Raw genomic sequence first — 18,042 nt, 5'->3', positions numbered from 1 at the left:
TGTAACTGTAACAAAAAGATTAACAAAATCTTAATTGATAGATTGCTTGGGTATCTATTGGTATCTCAGGATATATGTACATAGTTTTGAGTGCTCGATATGGATGTAAAGTGAAATGTGCCAAGATGTAAACCTTGACATTGGTGGGTTCATGCATGTTTGTGCATGTGCAAAAAACAGCTTGTGGTAAGAAGCATGACCTGAGCCTGTGGGTCTGATCATCTTTCTACCAAATTTTTGATTAGTTTTTTAAGTTTATTCAGAGAAAAATAATCTAATGGTATATAAGTGATAATATCAGTAGAATCATGTCCAATTATCTACCCACCCATAGTTATTTCTAATTGGTTGTCTCATTTCATCTTTATCTCTTAAACTTATTTGGGTTGTTGATAAATCTCAAATATGTTGTTTGACATCTACATGTGCATGTGCACTATCATCTAAATTTATAAAGATCCTAATCTTGTAACCAGAGCAACCTATCTTGTTCTTGTTTTGCACTGCACATGCCTAGAGCTGCCATACGTGCAAGATATGAAACTGATCAAGATGTGCAACATTCTTTTTGCTTTTAAATTGCATCAAAATAGTTTAAGAGTATAGATTGAATACAAAAAGGATCTTGATCCTATTAAGACAGCAGTACCTTGCCTGTCAGGTCAGTTCTCCAATATTAGTAAGTTTTTCAATCTTTTGGGAAAGGAGTTTCCTGCAATAGATGGAATCCTTCTCAACATAACAAGTTTTCATTCAGAGAAAAAGAAAAGAAAATAACAGAAACAAAAACACAGGATGAGAAATCATATTTGTTTTTGGTTTATGTGGATCTGTTCTATATTAGTTCAAGTAACTTGAAATCTTGGATCATGTCTGGGGTCACTATTATTTTTAATCAGCATTTTGGATATTTAATAATCATAAGCTTGCAATCAGCTGTCCTTATTAGTGAAATAATGGCTGGAATCATGGTTGGCCTCAGAGTTAACCTTTCCTCAGTGTATATATTAGCAACCAGTGCATATATTAGCAATCAGCTTGTAAGCATGAGGTGAGTCTGACTTAGCCAGCAACCTCATAAAAGCCCTGTAGGAATCCTCAAACTCATTTAACCAATTCTGTTCCATGTATCGTCTCTGCTGTCCCTGCTGGTCTTTGTCCTTTGTTAAATATTGGAAGGATGTGCCTTAGATTAACATCCCTGTGCTTGGATGACTTAACTAGCTCTTGATTGTCAGAACTACTTAATCAGTTCTAGATTGTTAACACTGCTGTGGTTGATAACAAGCAGTTAAGGTTCTAAATGTGTTAAGGGAACCAATGGAACTTTATGATGAAATATGTTTTGTTGGAATCTTATTCGGCACTGCCTTGCATTTGTTGCAGGTATCAACTCTTCAATCATATAATTTCAAGTGTAGAAATGCTGTACTCCTTGTAACATGTTGTCTTACAGAGAGGCTTCCTTCCCATGGTTAACATTTCTGGAATTGACGATGACAGGTATTGCCAAACCTAACAAAAAAAACAAATAATCTAAATTAGAAGATTCCTAAGGGGGTGAAAAGGGGAGCAGTAGGACTACTGCTGAATGAGTGACTGACAACAAACTTCTGAAGCCTGAAGATGGGCATTGTAACATTAGTTAAAAAAATAAGCCACAGCTTGTTGGGAAGTATCACTTTCTATGAAGATTTTAAGATTAACAGCTTTGTGTCGTATGAAAAGAGATTCCTCAACTTTTTTTTTTTTATGAAATGAAATAACAATAGCTTTCTACAAACAAAAGCTTTACCTAGGTCAAACTGATAGCAATTCAGTTATCAGTGTTCATTGTAAATGACATCAGGTAACATTGTTAAGTTGGAGAAAACTAAATTCAAGTTTTGCACCCTTTCGTTATCCCAAAGAACCACCCTCTTCGAACCTTGAAGTGATAAGCGTCTAAAGGGTAAATGACAAATAAAAAAATTTTGAGGGAAGTCCCTCTAATATTACGAACTATGTTGTTCTATTCACATAGAAAATGCAAGGGTATGGACAGGCACGGCCTTAACATGAAATATTGGGAGGGAGTCAGTTCAGGGCTTATCTGCAGCCAAATATTTCCTAGTCTCTCATGGTCTTGCAACAAGTCTGGCAATATAAATTATGGAAATGGAGTTTGGGACCATTTGGACGGTTCATAAACAGCACTCATCTTCCAACTTTGGGGCCCGCTGTATAGTGGTTTTTTAAATAAATGATGCAGATTTTAACTATACACCTCGTAATCCTTTTTGTCCTTTTTTACGCATATATTCTTTTGGAGGAATTTGTCTATTCCATGCTCTCAGCTACTGGAGTTTTATGAGAAACAAACCAAAGAAAACAAAAAGCAACCTTACACAGGCGCTAGGAATGATTCTCCAATGGGTTAATAGGACCTGCTCACGGAAATTAAGCTTCAGATAAGACAGTCAAAGCCTCCAAACCACCAGATACAAACGGGCTAGAAACATTCAGATTCAACATATCTTTTCCGTTGAGGAGCACTTCAGTTTCCAGTGTGCCATTGCCCAAGTCTAGACACGTTTTGTTGATGGTGATATTTGGAAGGGATCTGTAGGAAGGAGTCAAAAGTTACCGGCTATATTGCTGTCCAATTCGGCATGTACGGTAGCCTTAGTCAATATTTGAGCAAGTGAGTTGAAGAGAATCCATCATCAATATTTAGCGCAAACAGGGTGATGTTTGCTTGCCTTGTATCAAATAAATCCATCGTTGATCGTCGCAATTGAAGGTAGTATATGGGCCAATGGGTTACAAAAATCAAACGTAATGGCTTAATGTGTTTGGCTGAACATGATAGAGTTCTTCTCCTTGATTAGGGTTTTAGGCATTTTAGGAAGCCATCATACTAACATGTCTGTTTGTCGATGGTGATTTGCTTCTCCATAAATAAGTTTGCATGAGAGCTATTGTGATTAGGCAAACACGATCTGCCATGAGGACCTCAAGTCAATGTCGTCTAGCAATTGGGCGCAGCTCTTCCAGGCCTTTGCGTGTTATGCTCTAATTCCTATCTCATAGGTCCAAGACAAAGTATGTTTCCTTTTTCCCTTTTCTGCATCTAAATGATTAAGGTCCTTCACTCCAATTCATGAACTTAACAGGAAAACTAATAAGCACAGCCTGCTGATAGAATATTAAGAGGACGACACGTGGAAACAAGGAAGATGTTCATCGATGCAGCAGGCCCCAAACAATCCTTGGTAGGGCACAAGAACTAATTCAACTTAAATATGCCATTCTCTAATTAATCTTATTTTATCTTAATAAATCTAATAAGTCCATTGCTGCTTTCTCTAACATTTTCTCTGCTTTATAAACTCTATACGAACTTGTTCCTCTACTTTCCCTAATCTTCTCTCTCTTCTTCTTACACAACATGTAAATAAGCCACTACTATTGATATATCTGGGTTGGGAGTCTTTCCTCCCAGAAGAAAAGTTGGACCAAGGATCAAGCATATATTTTGAACTGTAGAAATGTCTCTTCCTAAAATTGTGTTGCAAAGAGGCCTGTCCACCATGGTTAACATCAAAAGCTAATAGTTTCAGATATTAACGAACTAATTAACAAAAAATCATTGATTATTTTAGATTCTTGGTTAAATTAAGTCAAAGGGGATCAAAAAAGAAGCAGTTGGTGGACATGTGCTAATAAAGTAGCACTGTAACTAGCTTTCAACGAAGGCTGCAGGTAGCATTTTGGATTTTCTACAGAGCTTTTATGATTATCTGCTTTGAATTTACTCTATATGATGATGAGATTTCTCAAGTCTCCAACTTTGTTTGAAAAAGAAATATAACTCTCGACAGGCAAAATCTCGACCAAATCATCGGATGGTGATTCAGTTGCAGATGACCAAGTCTTCAATCCATCTACATCAACACACAGCTCACCAAAGCATGTTTGCAGATGACAAATGTTACAAGGGCTAAAGTAAGGCCAAGTGATTACCATTTTAATTATCCCAAATAACCACCCTCTTCAGACCTTGCAGTGACAGTAAATCAATGAGGCAATGAGATGAACCAAAGGATGGTCCTGGATCAATAAGTTCAGGTGCAAAGTCCCACTTATCTGGTGTCCAAACTCGAAAAGTCTAATATTTGTTATTTAGCAAAGGTTGATAATTTGGAACATTGGAAGTCTGCTGAAAAAATGCTCTAATTAGCCGGCCAATAATGCAGCAAGGTTTCTTGCAAGAACAGCCAACTAGAGAAGTTTGAGAGTGGACCAAGTTAGGGCCAATCTGCCAGCAGACATTTCATGGCCCTGTGGTCCTGCAATGGGTCTGTCAATATACACTATTGAAACTGAGCGTGGGGCACATTTTAGCCATCTAGTGCTGGTCCTATCGAGTAATTAATTCTACACAAAACTTTAGGGAGTGAAAAAAGAACAAAACAAAATGAACAAACCTTCAACGAGATGACCAAGCTACTACGAATAATTCTCGAAAAGGATAATAGAGCCTTCTCATGTAAATTGAGCTTCAGATGAGATGGTCCATGGTCCAAAACCACATATAAAGGTACCAGATATATTCAGAATCTTTCTTTCTTTTTGTCTTGGGTTTATAGTTGCATGGGCACTTCTGCTCCAAGTCAAAAATTAGGATTATTGATGTTGATATTGGAAAGTGACCTGTGGCAGAAAATTATAGTTAGCCATCTAGATGCAGTCCAATTTGGCCTGCTTTATGATTTTTGTAGTCCAAAGTGCATGAGTTGAAGAGAACTTAATCAAACATCATCACCATTTAGTCTAAATGCACTTACTTTTTGGCTGCTACATGTTGAACTTATTTGTTGTTGATTGTGATATCTGATGCTGATGCACGTGTAATGGGTTAGATAAGTCAGAGTTGATGTCCTACATGTCTTGATCGACAAACATGTGTTATACCACCCTTGTAGAGAACGCAAAGTATTGGACACCATCAATTTCTTTTCTTCTTCTTCTTCTTATTATTAATTTTTTCATTGTCATCATAATTTGATATTCATCTCATCGCTTTGTTCGGTGATAGATCATTCACTTTTAGTTTCATCTATTTTATTTCTTTGAGAGGATATATTACTGGTGATTTGTTGCTTGAAAAATATTATATGCACCGGATCCTTTGGCATTATGCCGTTCATCAGCCAAACAGACATTAGCTAAAGTTATCTAGCATTAATCTAAACCACTTTGAGACTCAGTGAAGGCTATTTTGTTCCCGTTACTTAGGTCCAAGAGGAAATTTCCAATTTTTCTTTGTTTTCTTATATAGCCAACCTCTTTCTCTATGGTCAGTGATGAACAAGACTTTATATCAAGTACAGCTGGCTCTTTGCTTGCAGTCACATCCAGTCTTAGATTAGAATGATGAATGGTTATATTATTGGTCAATTAAAGCTTATATAAAAGTGGAGAAATAACAAAGCTCCATCTTGATGTTCACCAGTCACATTCATTGGTTGTGAAGAAGATATACAGGAAAGGCCGGCGAGAGAGCCTATGTACAAAAATTAATTCAACTAAAAAATACCATTCCACAAACAAATCTTAATTTGCCATCTCATTCTACAATAGAGACAAGCATTAACCACTTCTAAGTATTTAAAGCCTCAAAGTATCATCTCTAGTGTAATATAGTCATTAATTACTTTACCTCCTAACTTATTTTGCGCAAGATGTACGTGCAAGTATTATTTATCAATTCTTCATTACTGCTTGTAATAATTGGTTTTCTGTTTTACCAACTGGGTGGAGAAATTCTAGGGAATAACTTTCTAGAGAGGATTTCCCTTTGAGGATGTAGACATAACAATATAATTTCAAAAAAAAATTTGTAAACTGTAACCGCATACGCTAGCTTGCTTATAATAGAAACATGAAAGTTTTCAACCATTCTCTTCAAGCAGAATCTACGATTTTATTTGCTGTATCTCTAGATAATGAACAAAACATGGGCTTCGAAGGATTTTCAGATTTGTTGCAATCAAATGCACAACTATAATCCTCTAAAAAAAAAAAAAAAGCATAACTGTTGTTTCAAAAATTGATTTTGATGATCACAAACCATTTGAGGGGACTACTAATGAGTTTCTTATCTTTGAAGAATGTTTTTATGATGTTTCAGGTAGTCCAAAATATTGAGTTTGAAAAGCTCCATCAAGTGTGCAAAGTTGAAGTTTTTTGCAAGATTAAAAAAGTTTTTGAAGCCTTTTGGTAGTGTCAGATGATTTAAATTCATTTGAGAGCATTTGGAAGTGTTCTGTTAAGTTTCAGACTTTAAATGTATGAAAAATTGGATTGCAACAAAATGGAATGATCCATCTGGATCATCTCCTTTCATTGGGTAGCCGGCATGCACTGTTTTGGCTTGTGGCACGCAGTGGGACGACCCCTGAGACCCTGAGATCAAAACAGAAAGTCTGATTTTTAGATTGGCCAAATGAGACGGCTCATGGGACTTCCTAGTCACAGTGGGACGATCCATATGGAACGATCCATTCTGGGCGAATCTCGTAACGGCTAGTTTTCAGCTCGTTTTTGATGTATTTAATGCGCATTAAACACTCTCCAACGGCTCTTAATCGATACTAAGACACTCTCAAATCCAAATGGAGATTATAAAGCTCTCTTGAGGTGGAAAATTAAGAAGTTAGCAAGCATTCAAAGCTCACATCTATGAAAGTTCAAAAATTTCTAAAAGAGAGAAAAAGAAGCATTCAATCAGCTCACCAACCACTCTCCAGCTGCAATCAAGTGTGCAATTCATTAAGGGTGTTCAGCAAAAACTTCTTCCCCTTAAGTATTGTATTTCTATTGTATTTATTGTGTTCATTTAAGAAAATTTTGTGCTAAAATTTCTGCACCCTATTTTTCTCACATTGTATTTTGGGTTTTTGAGTTTTGGGAGGTTCCAAAACTCGATTGGGTTGATCTGAACCTGAAATCAGATTATTGAGGGTTAGTTTGTATCTGAAAAATAAGTGTTCTTACTTGGATAGCAAGGGTTGGAGTTGTCCGATGTGTTATATTTTTGAAATCTTTTTAGTGGATTGAATTCTCAAGTATAAACTTGGGGAGTGGATGTAGGTACAAGGTTGGCACCGAACCACTATAAATTCTTCGTGTTTATTGTGCTTGCATCTCTTTACTTGTTCTTTGTGCTTTATACTTGCTTACCTATCATTTATGTTTGATTTCATTTTCATTGCAAATCAACTCACTCCACTCAATACTTTAGCACATTACTTAAGTGCACTAATCTTAAAAAATTTTAAAAAGACTCAATTCACCCTCCTCCTGGGCTCCATATCTGGACAATAAGTGGTATCAGAGTTTGGTGCTCTAGCCCTTGCTTGATTTAACCATCAAGAGTCAAAGATCTATGGCAGTCCAATTTGGCACATCCCTAATCGAGGGGCAATCCACAAACCAACCTCTACTTTTCAATGGATCAAACTACACCTATTGAAAAGTTCGGATAAGAATTTTTATTCAAGTACTTGACTATGATATGTAGAGTATTATAGTAAATGGATCACACACATCTACTAAATTGATTGATGGTGTGTCTCTCCTAAGTCGGAAGGTGAATGGGATGAATTTGATAAGAAAATGGCTCAGCTCAATGGTAAAGCCATGAATATTTTATATTGTGCTTTAGATGCAAATAAATTTAATCATATTTTTACTTGCAATTCAGCTAAAGAAATTTGGGATAGGTTAGAAGTTACATATGAAGACACAAACCAAGTAAAAAAGTCTAAAATCAATATGCTTGTGCACAACTATGAATTATTTAAAATGGAACCTGAAGAATCAATAACTCAAATATTCATCCATTTCACTGATACCATAAACGGTCTGAAAAGTCTTAACAAATGTTATTCTAACAGTGATCTTATGAGAAAAGTGCTCAGGTCTTTATCAAAATTGTGGGAGGCAAAGGTCACTGCAATCCAAGAAGCCAATCTGTGCCTTATGACATATGAAAATGAGGTAACCCCCGAAACTCAAAATAAATTTTTTTATAATGAACTGCAAGAAGCTTTTCATAAACTTTTGGATGATCTAAAAGAATTAGAAATAAAAAATAAAAATTTGAAATTAAGAAACCAAGTTTTAGCTAAAGAAAAAAAAGAAGTTGATCACAAAAATATAGAATTAGAAATAAAGAATCAACTTCTATTAAAAGAAAAAGATGAAATTTCAAGCCTAAACGAAACTCTTGTAAAAGAAAATTAAAAACTAAAGGAAGAGGTAACCAAGTTGAAACCTATAGTTGATGAATTTATATTAAGTTCAAACAAACTTCAGATGATCATTGATAATCAAAAAGCTGATATGATAAAGTCGGACTTGGCTATAACACTCTTAGAAAACAAAAATTTTTGAAAAATATTTTTGTCAATGCATCCATAAAAAAATTACCAAATATTACTTGTTTTAAATATGACAAAGTAGGGCATAAAGCTTATTTATGTTTATCAAATAAATTTAGTGATAGAAATATTAAGATAATATGGGTTCCAAAAGGAACCATTGTGACTAACCCAAAGGATCCAAGTTAGCTTGGATACCTAAGGTTAAAACTTGACTTTATATGTGCAGGTGTGTCTTACATCCTAAGCAACAAAACGAAAGTGGTATCTTGATAGTGGATGCCTAAGGTACATGACTGGTGATGAATCTCAATTCATCACATTGAAAGCTAAAAATGGAGGGATGGTCACCTTTGGAGATAATGGCAATGGAAAGATCATTGGAATTGGTAACGTTGGTATCACTCCCTCTACTTATATTGAAAATATATTACTTATAGATGGTTTTAAGCATAATCTTTTAAGTATTAGTCAATTATGTGATAAAGGTTACAAAGTAGTTTTTGAATCATCTATGTGCATTGTAATCAGTCCCTCTGATGTTAGCACTAGATTCATTGGACATAGGCATGACAATGTATACATGGTTGATTTGGATAATCTCTTCACACAAAACATGCAATGCCTTGTGACCATGAATATAAAATTAATGAAACTAGTTGGCTTTGGCACCTAAGCTTGCACATATTAGTATGCACACACTTTCTAAAATCATTAAAAAAGATTTAATTTTTGATTTATTAATTTTGACAAAGATAAAATTTGTGATGCATGTCAATTAGGTAAACAAGCAAGAGTTTTCTTTAAATCTAAAAACATTGTTTCAACTTCTAAACCTTTAGAATTCTTACATATGAATTTATTTGGTCCTATAAGAACAACTAGTCTAGGAGGTAAAAGATATAGTTTTATAATTATTGATGATTTTTTGCATTTCACTTGGATTTTGTTTTTAGATTCTAATGATGAAGTATTTTCAGCATTCTCTAAGTTTTGTCGAAAGATTTCGAATGAAAAAGGTTTACCAATTATTTCTATTCGTAGTGACCATAGCACTAAATTTGAAAATAAAGAATTTAAAAAATTTTGTGATGAAAAAAGTATAAATCATAATTTTTCAGCACCTAGAATACTACAACAAAATAAAGTTGTAGAGAAGAAAAATAGAATCCTAGAAGAAATAGCCCATACCATGCTATGTGAAAGCAAACTCCCAAAATATTTTTGGGCAGAGGCAATTAATACAGTATGTTACATTTTAAACCATGCTTTAATAAGATCAATTTTAAAGAAAATACCTTATGAATTATGAAAAGGTAAAAAACCTAATATAGGCTATTTTTATATTTTTAGTTGCCAGTGTTTTGTTTTAAATAATGGCAAAGATAGCTTAGATAATTTTGATGCTAAATCTGATGAAGCTATCTTTCTCGACTATTGCACTTCTAGCAAAGTTTTTAGAGTATTTAATAAAAAAATACTAGTAGTGGAAGAGTCAATTCATATAGTTTTTGATGAAACTAATGACCTTCCTGAAGCGAAAATTTAGTGCAGGGGCAAAATGGTAATTTTAAAACTTTTTCAAAATTACTATTTTACAGCGGAATTATTAATTAATCTCATTAATTAATACTAATTAATCCTACACTAGGATCTAAATATGATACAACAGCATGCATTTAAATTTGAAATTCAAATTTGAATCAGTAAACGTTTTACAGTACTGTGTTCAGAATACATCACCTTTTGCGGGTAGTCGATCACCGTAATCTGATCACCGTCGGAGGGCTCTGATCGTCACGTCGCAGCCACCCAACTGTCTGGCCTCTGTGGATCGTCCACACGAAGCTCCCGTCTGATCAGCTCCTCACGAATGCTAGTTCGTGATTTCACCCTTTTGATGGCAGATGTTGATCGAACTCCTTCGATCGATGTGTGCCGACTTCTCGGACGCTCCGGATCGTCTGCACAGTTACTTGAGAGGCTGATGGATCTCTCTCTGAAATTTGGTGGACTCACGACACTCGTGGCACACCAATCTCACTTCCCGAACCCTAGGTAGAAACCCTAGGGTACACACCAAAAACCCTGCGCCCAATTTTCTCTCTTTTCTTTCTTTTTCTCTCGGAAGGTTTTGGACCTTCACCTTGCACAGAAGCCTTCCTCATGCCCCAAAGTTTCTCTCCTAATTTTTCTACGCACGTCCCACCTTTCTCCTCTTTTTAAAACAACGTCGAACGTGTCTTATCCGCGTGAGAGGATAAAGACAAGAGGTTACACATTTGAATTCAAATCAAATTTGAATTCAAACGAAAACCAACTTATCCCTATCCTTTTGGGCGTGAGAAGAGAAGGGGCGTGGCTCTTTGTGCGTGAAAAAGTTTCACGAGAAACCTTTTCTCGTGTAAGTAATGTGGCGCACAAAATGGATAAGGATGAAAGGGCAAGTGATAAGTTATCCATTCAAATTCAAACATGCTTTGAATTTGAATGGCTAACTAATTAATTTATCCATCCATATGGCGCACAAATGAGGACGTGGGGAAGGGTTTTATGTGAGAAAAATTTCACGAGAAGTTTCTTCTCGTGAATTCAAATGGGTGCAAGGAAGTTGGGTGACGCAGGGAATTTAAAACAAGGTGGTTTGATTCAAATTGAGCCAACCTAGTTTAAAATAGGTTGAGCACAATTAGACCAAATTAAACCCAACATAATTAGGCTTAATTAGGCTTAATAAAATCCTAATCAAATCAGAAATTAACTAAACCTAACCCCTGATCAAATCAGGGACTAAACCACCTTAGCGATTAGGTCAACATTTAACCTAATCGGGTCAATCCAAACTGAATCCAATTCAATTGGACTTGATCCAAAAATAATTACTCAATCAAATTGAGTTAATTAGTGATTAAATTACTAATTAAACCTCTCATAAATATTGAGTCCAAATCCGATGGGCAATCAGGCATCAGAGACCATCGATATGAAACCCTGATCAAAGAGTTCAAATTTCAAATTCAAAATTCGAAATTCAAAATTTTGACCCCGGTACCCAAAATGTGTGGAACTCATGATTAGAGAATCCTAATTCTCAATCATAGAGTTTCAGATAGATAAGACTCATAATCAGCCATCAGATCAGAAAGGAACCTCTAATGTGTGTGACCCCGCAGGTTCGAACCTAAGCCAGTAGCACAGGAACCAATTTCTGTACTAATCGAAGTGACCATCTAGCAATGGTACCCGACGATCGGATAGGTCGAATAATCGCAATCGCAATATTCAGGACCTACGTGAATATGGTTACCGTATAATTCATCCCTTTTGACCCCTGTGTTTAGGATGACTCAGAGTTAAACTGTCAACCCTGATCATATCATCCGAATCGTGCTCAACTCAATTAGTCCTGTGACTCCTCACTAGGACTACCCTGGCCAAGGTTTTGCTAAATTGAAACACGACTGTACACAGCTCCTAAACTGGAGTGGTCAATCCCATCTTGACACACGCACCGACAAGTCAAGTACTTGACTACACCCAGCAACCTTCCGTCACTGAATTAGAAATTCAGGTAGTCCAGTGCCTAAGTGTAGTGAGTTGCTTGCAAGTCACCGTGGCGGTCTCAGGTCGGAGGGACATTTATACCCATATCCCATCGGAGCAAATCTTGACAGCAGAAATAGCTCCGGAGTTGGTCACGTTCAGTGCAGATGTACCATTACATCTCACCTGTATGCCATACCAGTGTCTCCACACTCTTTGGTTATGAGGACAACCAACCCATATGGCACACAACGACCTATGCTCGATAAATATTGTCGTCCTTGGTAACAACGTATCATTTGGTCGCGAACATGTTTAAGGACTAAACGACAAATCCTCCTTTGTCGAGTCTAAATAGTCCTAAGGACTTCACCACAACACAGGAGTTCATTAGAAGATGAAACATTTGTGATGAAAAATACCAAAATAACTTTTATTTATTTATAATTCATGTACTAATACAAAAGGAGCACAACCATCAACAGGCTGATGATTGACTTTGGGACACTATTCCCAACAATCTCCCACTTGGCCTAAAGCCTATCGGTGCAGTATCTAATACCCATCTTCGATTTGTAGTCGTTGAACTCCTTCACCGCAATGGCTTTAGTGAATGGGTCGGTCAGGTTCTCCTTCCCGTCGATCTTCTGAAGGTCGACGTCACCTCGATCCACGATCTCCCGGATGAGATGGTAGCGGCGCAGAATATGCTTCGTCCGCTGGTGTGCCTTTGGTTCCTTCGCCTGAGCAATGGCTCCAGAGCTGTCGCAGTAGAGCAGAACTGGACCAACAAGGGAGGGTGCTACTCCGAGCTCGGTGATGAATTTTCTCAGCCACACCGCTTCTTTGGCAGCATCTGATGCAGCAATATACTCCCCCTCGCATACTGAATCAGCCACAGTGTGCTGCTTGGAACTCTTCCAGCAGACAGCCCCACCATTAAGGGTAAAAATAAATCCTGACACACTCTTGCTATCATCTCGATCAGACTGGAAACTAGAGTCTGTAAACCCTATAAGTCTCAAGTCCGATTCACCATATATAAGCCACTGGTCCTTAGTATTTCTCAAATACTTCAGGATGGTTTTAACAACCTTCCAGTGATTCTCTCCTGGATCAGATTGGTATCTACTCACTACCCCTAGTGAGTATGCCACATCTGGTCGTGTACATGTCATGGCGTACATGATAGATCCCACTGCCGAAGCATATGGAATCCTACCCATACGCTCTCTCTCTTGAGGTGTTGTCGGACAATCCCTCTTCGAGAGAGAAATTCCATGGCCTATCGGTAGATAGCCTTTCTTGAAATTTTCCATGCTGAACCTTTTCAGCATAGTATCAATGTACGTGGACTGGGATAAGCCAAGTAACTTTTTGGATCTATCCCTATAGATCCTCATCCCTAGGATGTAGGAAGCTTCTCCCAGATCCTTCATGGAGAACTGTGACGATAGCCAAATCTTTATTCCCTGTAATGCAGGGACATCATTCCCGATTAAGAGAATGTCATCCACATACAATACAAGAAATACTACTGCTGGACCATTAGCCCACTTATAAATGTAGGGTTCTTCTTCGTTCTTAACGAAGCCATACGTTTTGATCGTCCTATCAAAACGTATGTTCCAACTCCGAGATGCCTGCTTAAGTCCATAAATGGACCTCTGTAGCTTGCACACCTTAGACTCATCTGTGGATGTGAACCCTTCAGGTTGTATCATATACACCTCTTCGTCCAGCTCTCCGTTTAGGAAAGCTGTCTTCACATCCATCTGCCAGATTTCATAGTCCAGATGGGCAGCTATTGCAAGCATAATCCGAATGGATTTGATCATTGCCACAGGAGAAAACGTCTCGTCATAGTCTATACCATAACGTTGACGATATCCCTTGGCAACCAGACGGGCTTTATAGGTCTCCACCTTTCCGTCTGCGCCCCTCTTCCTTTTGAAGACCCACTTACACCCTATGGGTTTTACTCTTTCGGGTGGGTCAACCAATGTCCACACATCGTTGACCTTCATGGACTCCATTTCGGATTTCATGGCCTCTAGCCATTTCTCAGAGTCAGGTCTCTGCATTGCATCTATGTAGGTGATCGGATCCTCATCGTTTTCATCAAGTTCGATAGGATCACCATCCCGGACCAAGAAACCATAATATCTGTCCGGTTGATGTGGTACTCTACCAGACTGCCTTAAGGGTGCATAATCAATGGGCTCCGGATCTGATCTAATCAAATCCGGTTCAGGTTCAGTAACATGTGTCAGTTTTTTCACCTGTCGAACTTCGTCAAGTTCAACTTTAGAGGCAACAGTTCCTTTACTAAGGAACTCCTTTTCTAAAAAGATTGCCTTAAGGCTGACAAATACCTTTTGCTCATCAGCAAGGTAGAAATAATACCCTTTGGTCTCTTTTGGGTACCCTATAAAATTACACTTGTCAGACCTAGGTCCAAGCTTGTCTGTAATTAAACGTTTAACATAAGCCGGACACCCCCAAACCCTAAGGTGCGAGAGTACTGGCTTACGTCCTATCCATATCTCATATGGTGTTTTGGCTACAGACTTACTCGGAACTCTATTTAGAAGGTAACAAGCCGATTCGAGCGCATATCCCCAGAGGGAGATCGGCAGACCAGCAAACCCCATCATGGATCGAACCATGTCTAACAGGGTCCGATTCCTCCTTTCAGACACACCATTATGCTGTGGTGTTCCAGGAGGAGTCCACTGAGAGAGAATCCCATTCTCCCCTAGATACGTCAGAAACTCATTGGAAAGGTATTCACCTCCTCGATCAGATCGAAGAGTTTTAATACACTTCCCAGTTTGTTTTTCTACCTCATTTCGGAATAATTTGAACATTTCAAATGATTCCGACTTATGCTTCATTAAATAGACATACCCATACCTAGATAGGTCGTTTGTGAAGGTTATGAAGTAGAAAATCCACCTCTTGCACTTGAGCTCATGGGTCCACATACATCAGAATGTACCAGACCTAAGAGTTCACTGGCTCGCTCACCTTTTCCAGTAAAAGATGACTTGGTCATCTTTCCAAGAAGACAGGACTCACAGGTTGGAAGTGATTCACAATCACTAACTTCAAGAATTCCTTCTTGAGCCAACCTGTTTATCCTGTTCTTATTGATATGACCTAGCCTACAGTGCCAAAGATAGACTTCTGACACATTATCTATTCTAGAGCGTTTACCGAATTTTTGAACCACATTAACAGGCTGTGATAGTAAGTAAATTCTATTATTTAATTGTCCAACAAATATTGTAACACCATTCAAAATGATATTGCAAATATTTCCTTTTATTAAAAAATCATAACCGTACATGGCCAAAAGGCCTACAGAAATAATATTTAATAAAAAACTTGGACAATAGTGACATTCACTCAGAATTACATTACGAGAATTGATTACAAGACTCATGATTCCTAAAGCTAGAACTGGAACTTTGCTTCCATCTCCAACATTCAGGAACCTCTCGCCTTCATCAAATCTCCTACTGACCTGCAGACCCTGCATCGAATTACAAATATGATAAGGGCTTTCGGTATCCAATACCCAGGCAGTAGTATCACAAATCGAAAAGTTGCAAGGAGTTATCATATAATTACCTTGCTTCTTCTTTGGCCTGTTCGGGTCCAGGGAGGCAATGTATTGAGGACAGTTCCTCTTCCAATGCCCGTGCTTCTTGCAAAAGAAGCATTCCGCCTGGCTCTGGTCATGCTTGCGCTTCTTGGTCTGACCCCGTGCTACTATCCAGCATGAGATTGCACCTTCTTATTTTTCTTCTTCTTGTTCTTCTTCCCCTTCCCAAAGGATTGACGACGAGAAGAAGACCCTCCACTACATTCACCGACTCCTTATGGAGTTGGTGATCCTTCTCAAAGTTCTGCAGCAACCCCAACAATCCGTGGTAGTTTACTGCAGGCTTTGTCATTCGAAAATGAGTAAGGAATGGGAGGAAGGACTTGGGTAAGGAATTAAGGATCGCATCCTTACCGAGCTGCTCGTGCAGAGGAAAGCCCAATTTGCTTAGGCGCTCAATCATCTCGATCATATACAGTACATGATCAGTGACTAAGGCCCCATCCCTCATCCAAGCATTGAAAATAGCACAACTAGTTTTGTGCCTTTCAACGTCGTCAGGCATGCCAAAGGAGTCGTTCAACATTTGAAGCATCTCCTGTGGCTGGGCGTTCTCAAACCTTCGGCTGAACTCGTCATTCATTGCTGCCAGCATAATACATCGAACGGTGGTGCGGTCATTGAGCCACTTCAAGTAAGTGTCTTGGATCGCTTTACTAGCGTTCGGAGCTGGCTCCTCAGGTGCTGGATCCGTTACTACATAAAGGATCCATTCATGCTCAAGGACGATTTTCAATTTTCGATACCAGCTATCGAAATTGGGTCCCATGAGCTTGTCATTATCTAATAATGACCGGAGCGACAGGGTAGTGGCCATAGCTGCTTAAAGAAAAACGAGACCTCTATTAGTACATAAATTAATACTAAAGACTTGGACTTTAGTCTAAAGTTTTTTTCAATATTTTTACGAACTGGTAGCCTCATCCTCCAATTCGAGAAATTACTTTAATTCCTTAATGGGTACTAGAATCCACACAGACTACACACGAGCCCAACTTTGGTTGGTCAACCCATGTGCATCTATGGGTAGGTTCTTAACCAGTTGTTTCTCTAAACAACTTCTAGTAATTTATTTTGCCCCAGAACCTAATCAGTAGGCTTTGGCCTCCACTGAAAAAGATCTGGTTAGGTCCAACCATTAACATGACTTAATTTAGTGAATCGGACCAATAAATGATCAGGCTCGACTTTGGCCGGCCAACCTAACCACCATCAGAAAGACTCAATCAAATTATCATATTATGAATAATAATTCCATTAGCCAATGAGCACCAGGCCTTTGGGCCTCCAATGATCATTGAACTAATGGACTCATTATCATTCACTTAATGGGAGGCTATGACTTAGTTATCATTATAACTTAATCATTTTAGGGACCTAATAATTTTGAGGATTTTATTAAAGAATAGTAGAGAAGAAATCATCCAGCCAATCTCAATCCTCCCACTGACTTCACCAAGTCAGATTAAAAAGGATTTAATTAAAGCTGGCATTAGGAGCACCTAAATCAGTCATACTGATTTACCTAATGACATGGGTGAGCTCTAATCACCAAGTGATCTAATCAAAATCTAACTTACCAGATTGGCCAGGTAAGTGAGATCAGTGGTGGGGATTTGCCATTAACTCGTCAATGATCGAATCAATGCGAGTAGCTCCCGCTTAAGAACCACTGGTCAAAACTGCCGAACTTACCTTAGACACCAACCGGTTCATTAGTTTTAATTTTGATCAACTTAGTAAATAGAGCTCCACCGCGTACCATGAATTAAGTCCATCTTGGTCTAGTTAAAGACATGGACCCATTCAACTACAACTATTGAAGTTGAGTCTAAAGTATCCTTGACCTAATCTAATTCAACTTTTGATTAGATTTGACCAATTACTCCAATTAGTCCATTTTTTAAACTAACCTTAGGTCTAACCCAATTATGGACCTAATTCATCTAACCCATTGACCCAAAAGTTTATGCAATTGTCTTAGGTTCTTAATTCACAATTTAGACCTACTAGACAACACTTAATTCTTTTAATTAAGTACTTGGGCTGATGGGTCAGGGTTTGGCATTTCGAAATAATTTTCAAATTTGAAAGATTTTATTTTCTGTTCACCAAATGTGTTAACTCATTTCACAAACGGGTCAGCACATTTCATAAACAGCAATTCTATTGCTCATTCATAACAGAAAATAACTCAAAATAAATCATAAATTTTCTTTTAGATCTAATCTAACACATTCATGATAAATTTCTTAATTAAGTCCTTTCGCTGCTTCATCGCATGGGATATAATTGCATCGGCACCCCTACCGCATAGGAGACCCATCGAATGGGAAGAGAGGGCCTTTAAACTCTACTTTTCTCCTATGACCGGACGGCCATGGCAACCAACCCAATTAG

The sequence above is a fragment of the Elaeis guineensis genome, chromosome 4, assembly GCF_000442705.2.
Source record: "Elaeis guineensis isolate ETL-2024a chromosome 4, EG11, whole genome shotgun sequence".
Lineage (NCBI taxonomy): Eukaryota > Viridiplantae > Streptophyta > Magnoliopsida > Arecales > Arecaceae > Elaeis > Elaeis guineensis.
This window is presented reverse-complemented; position numbering follows the sequence as displayed.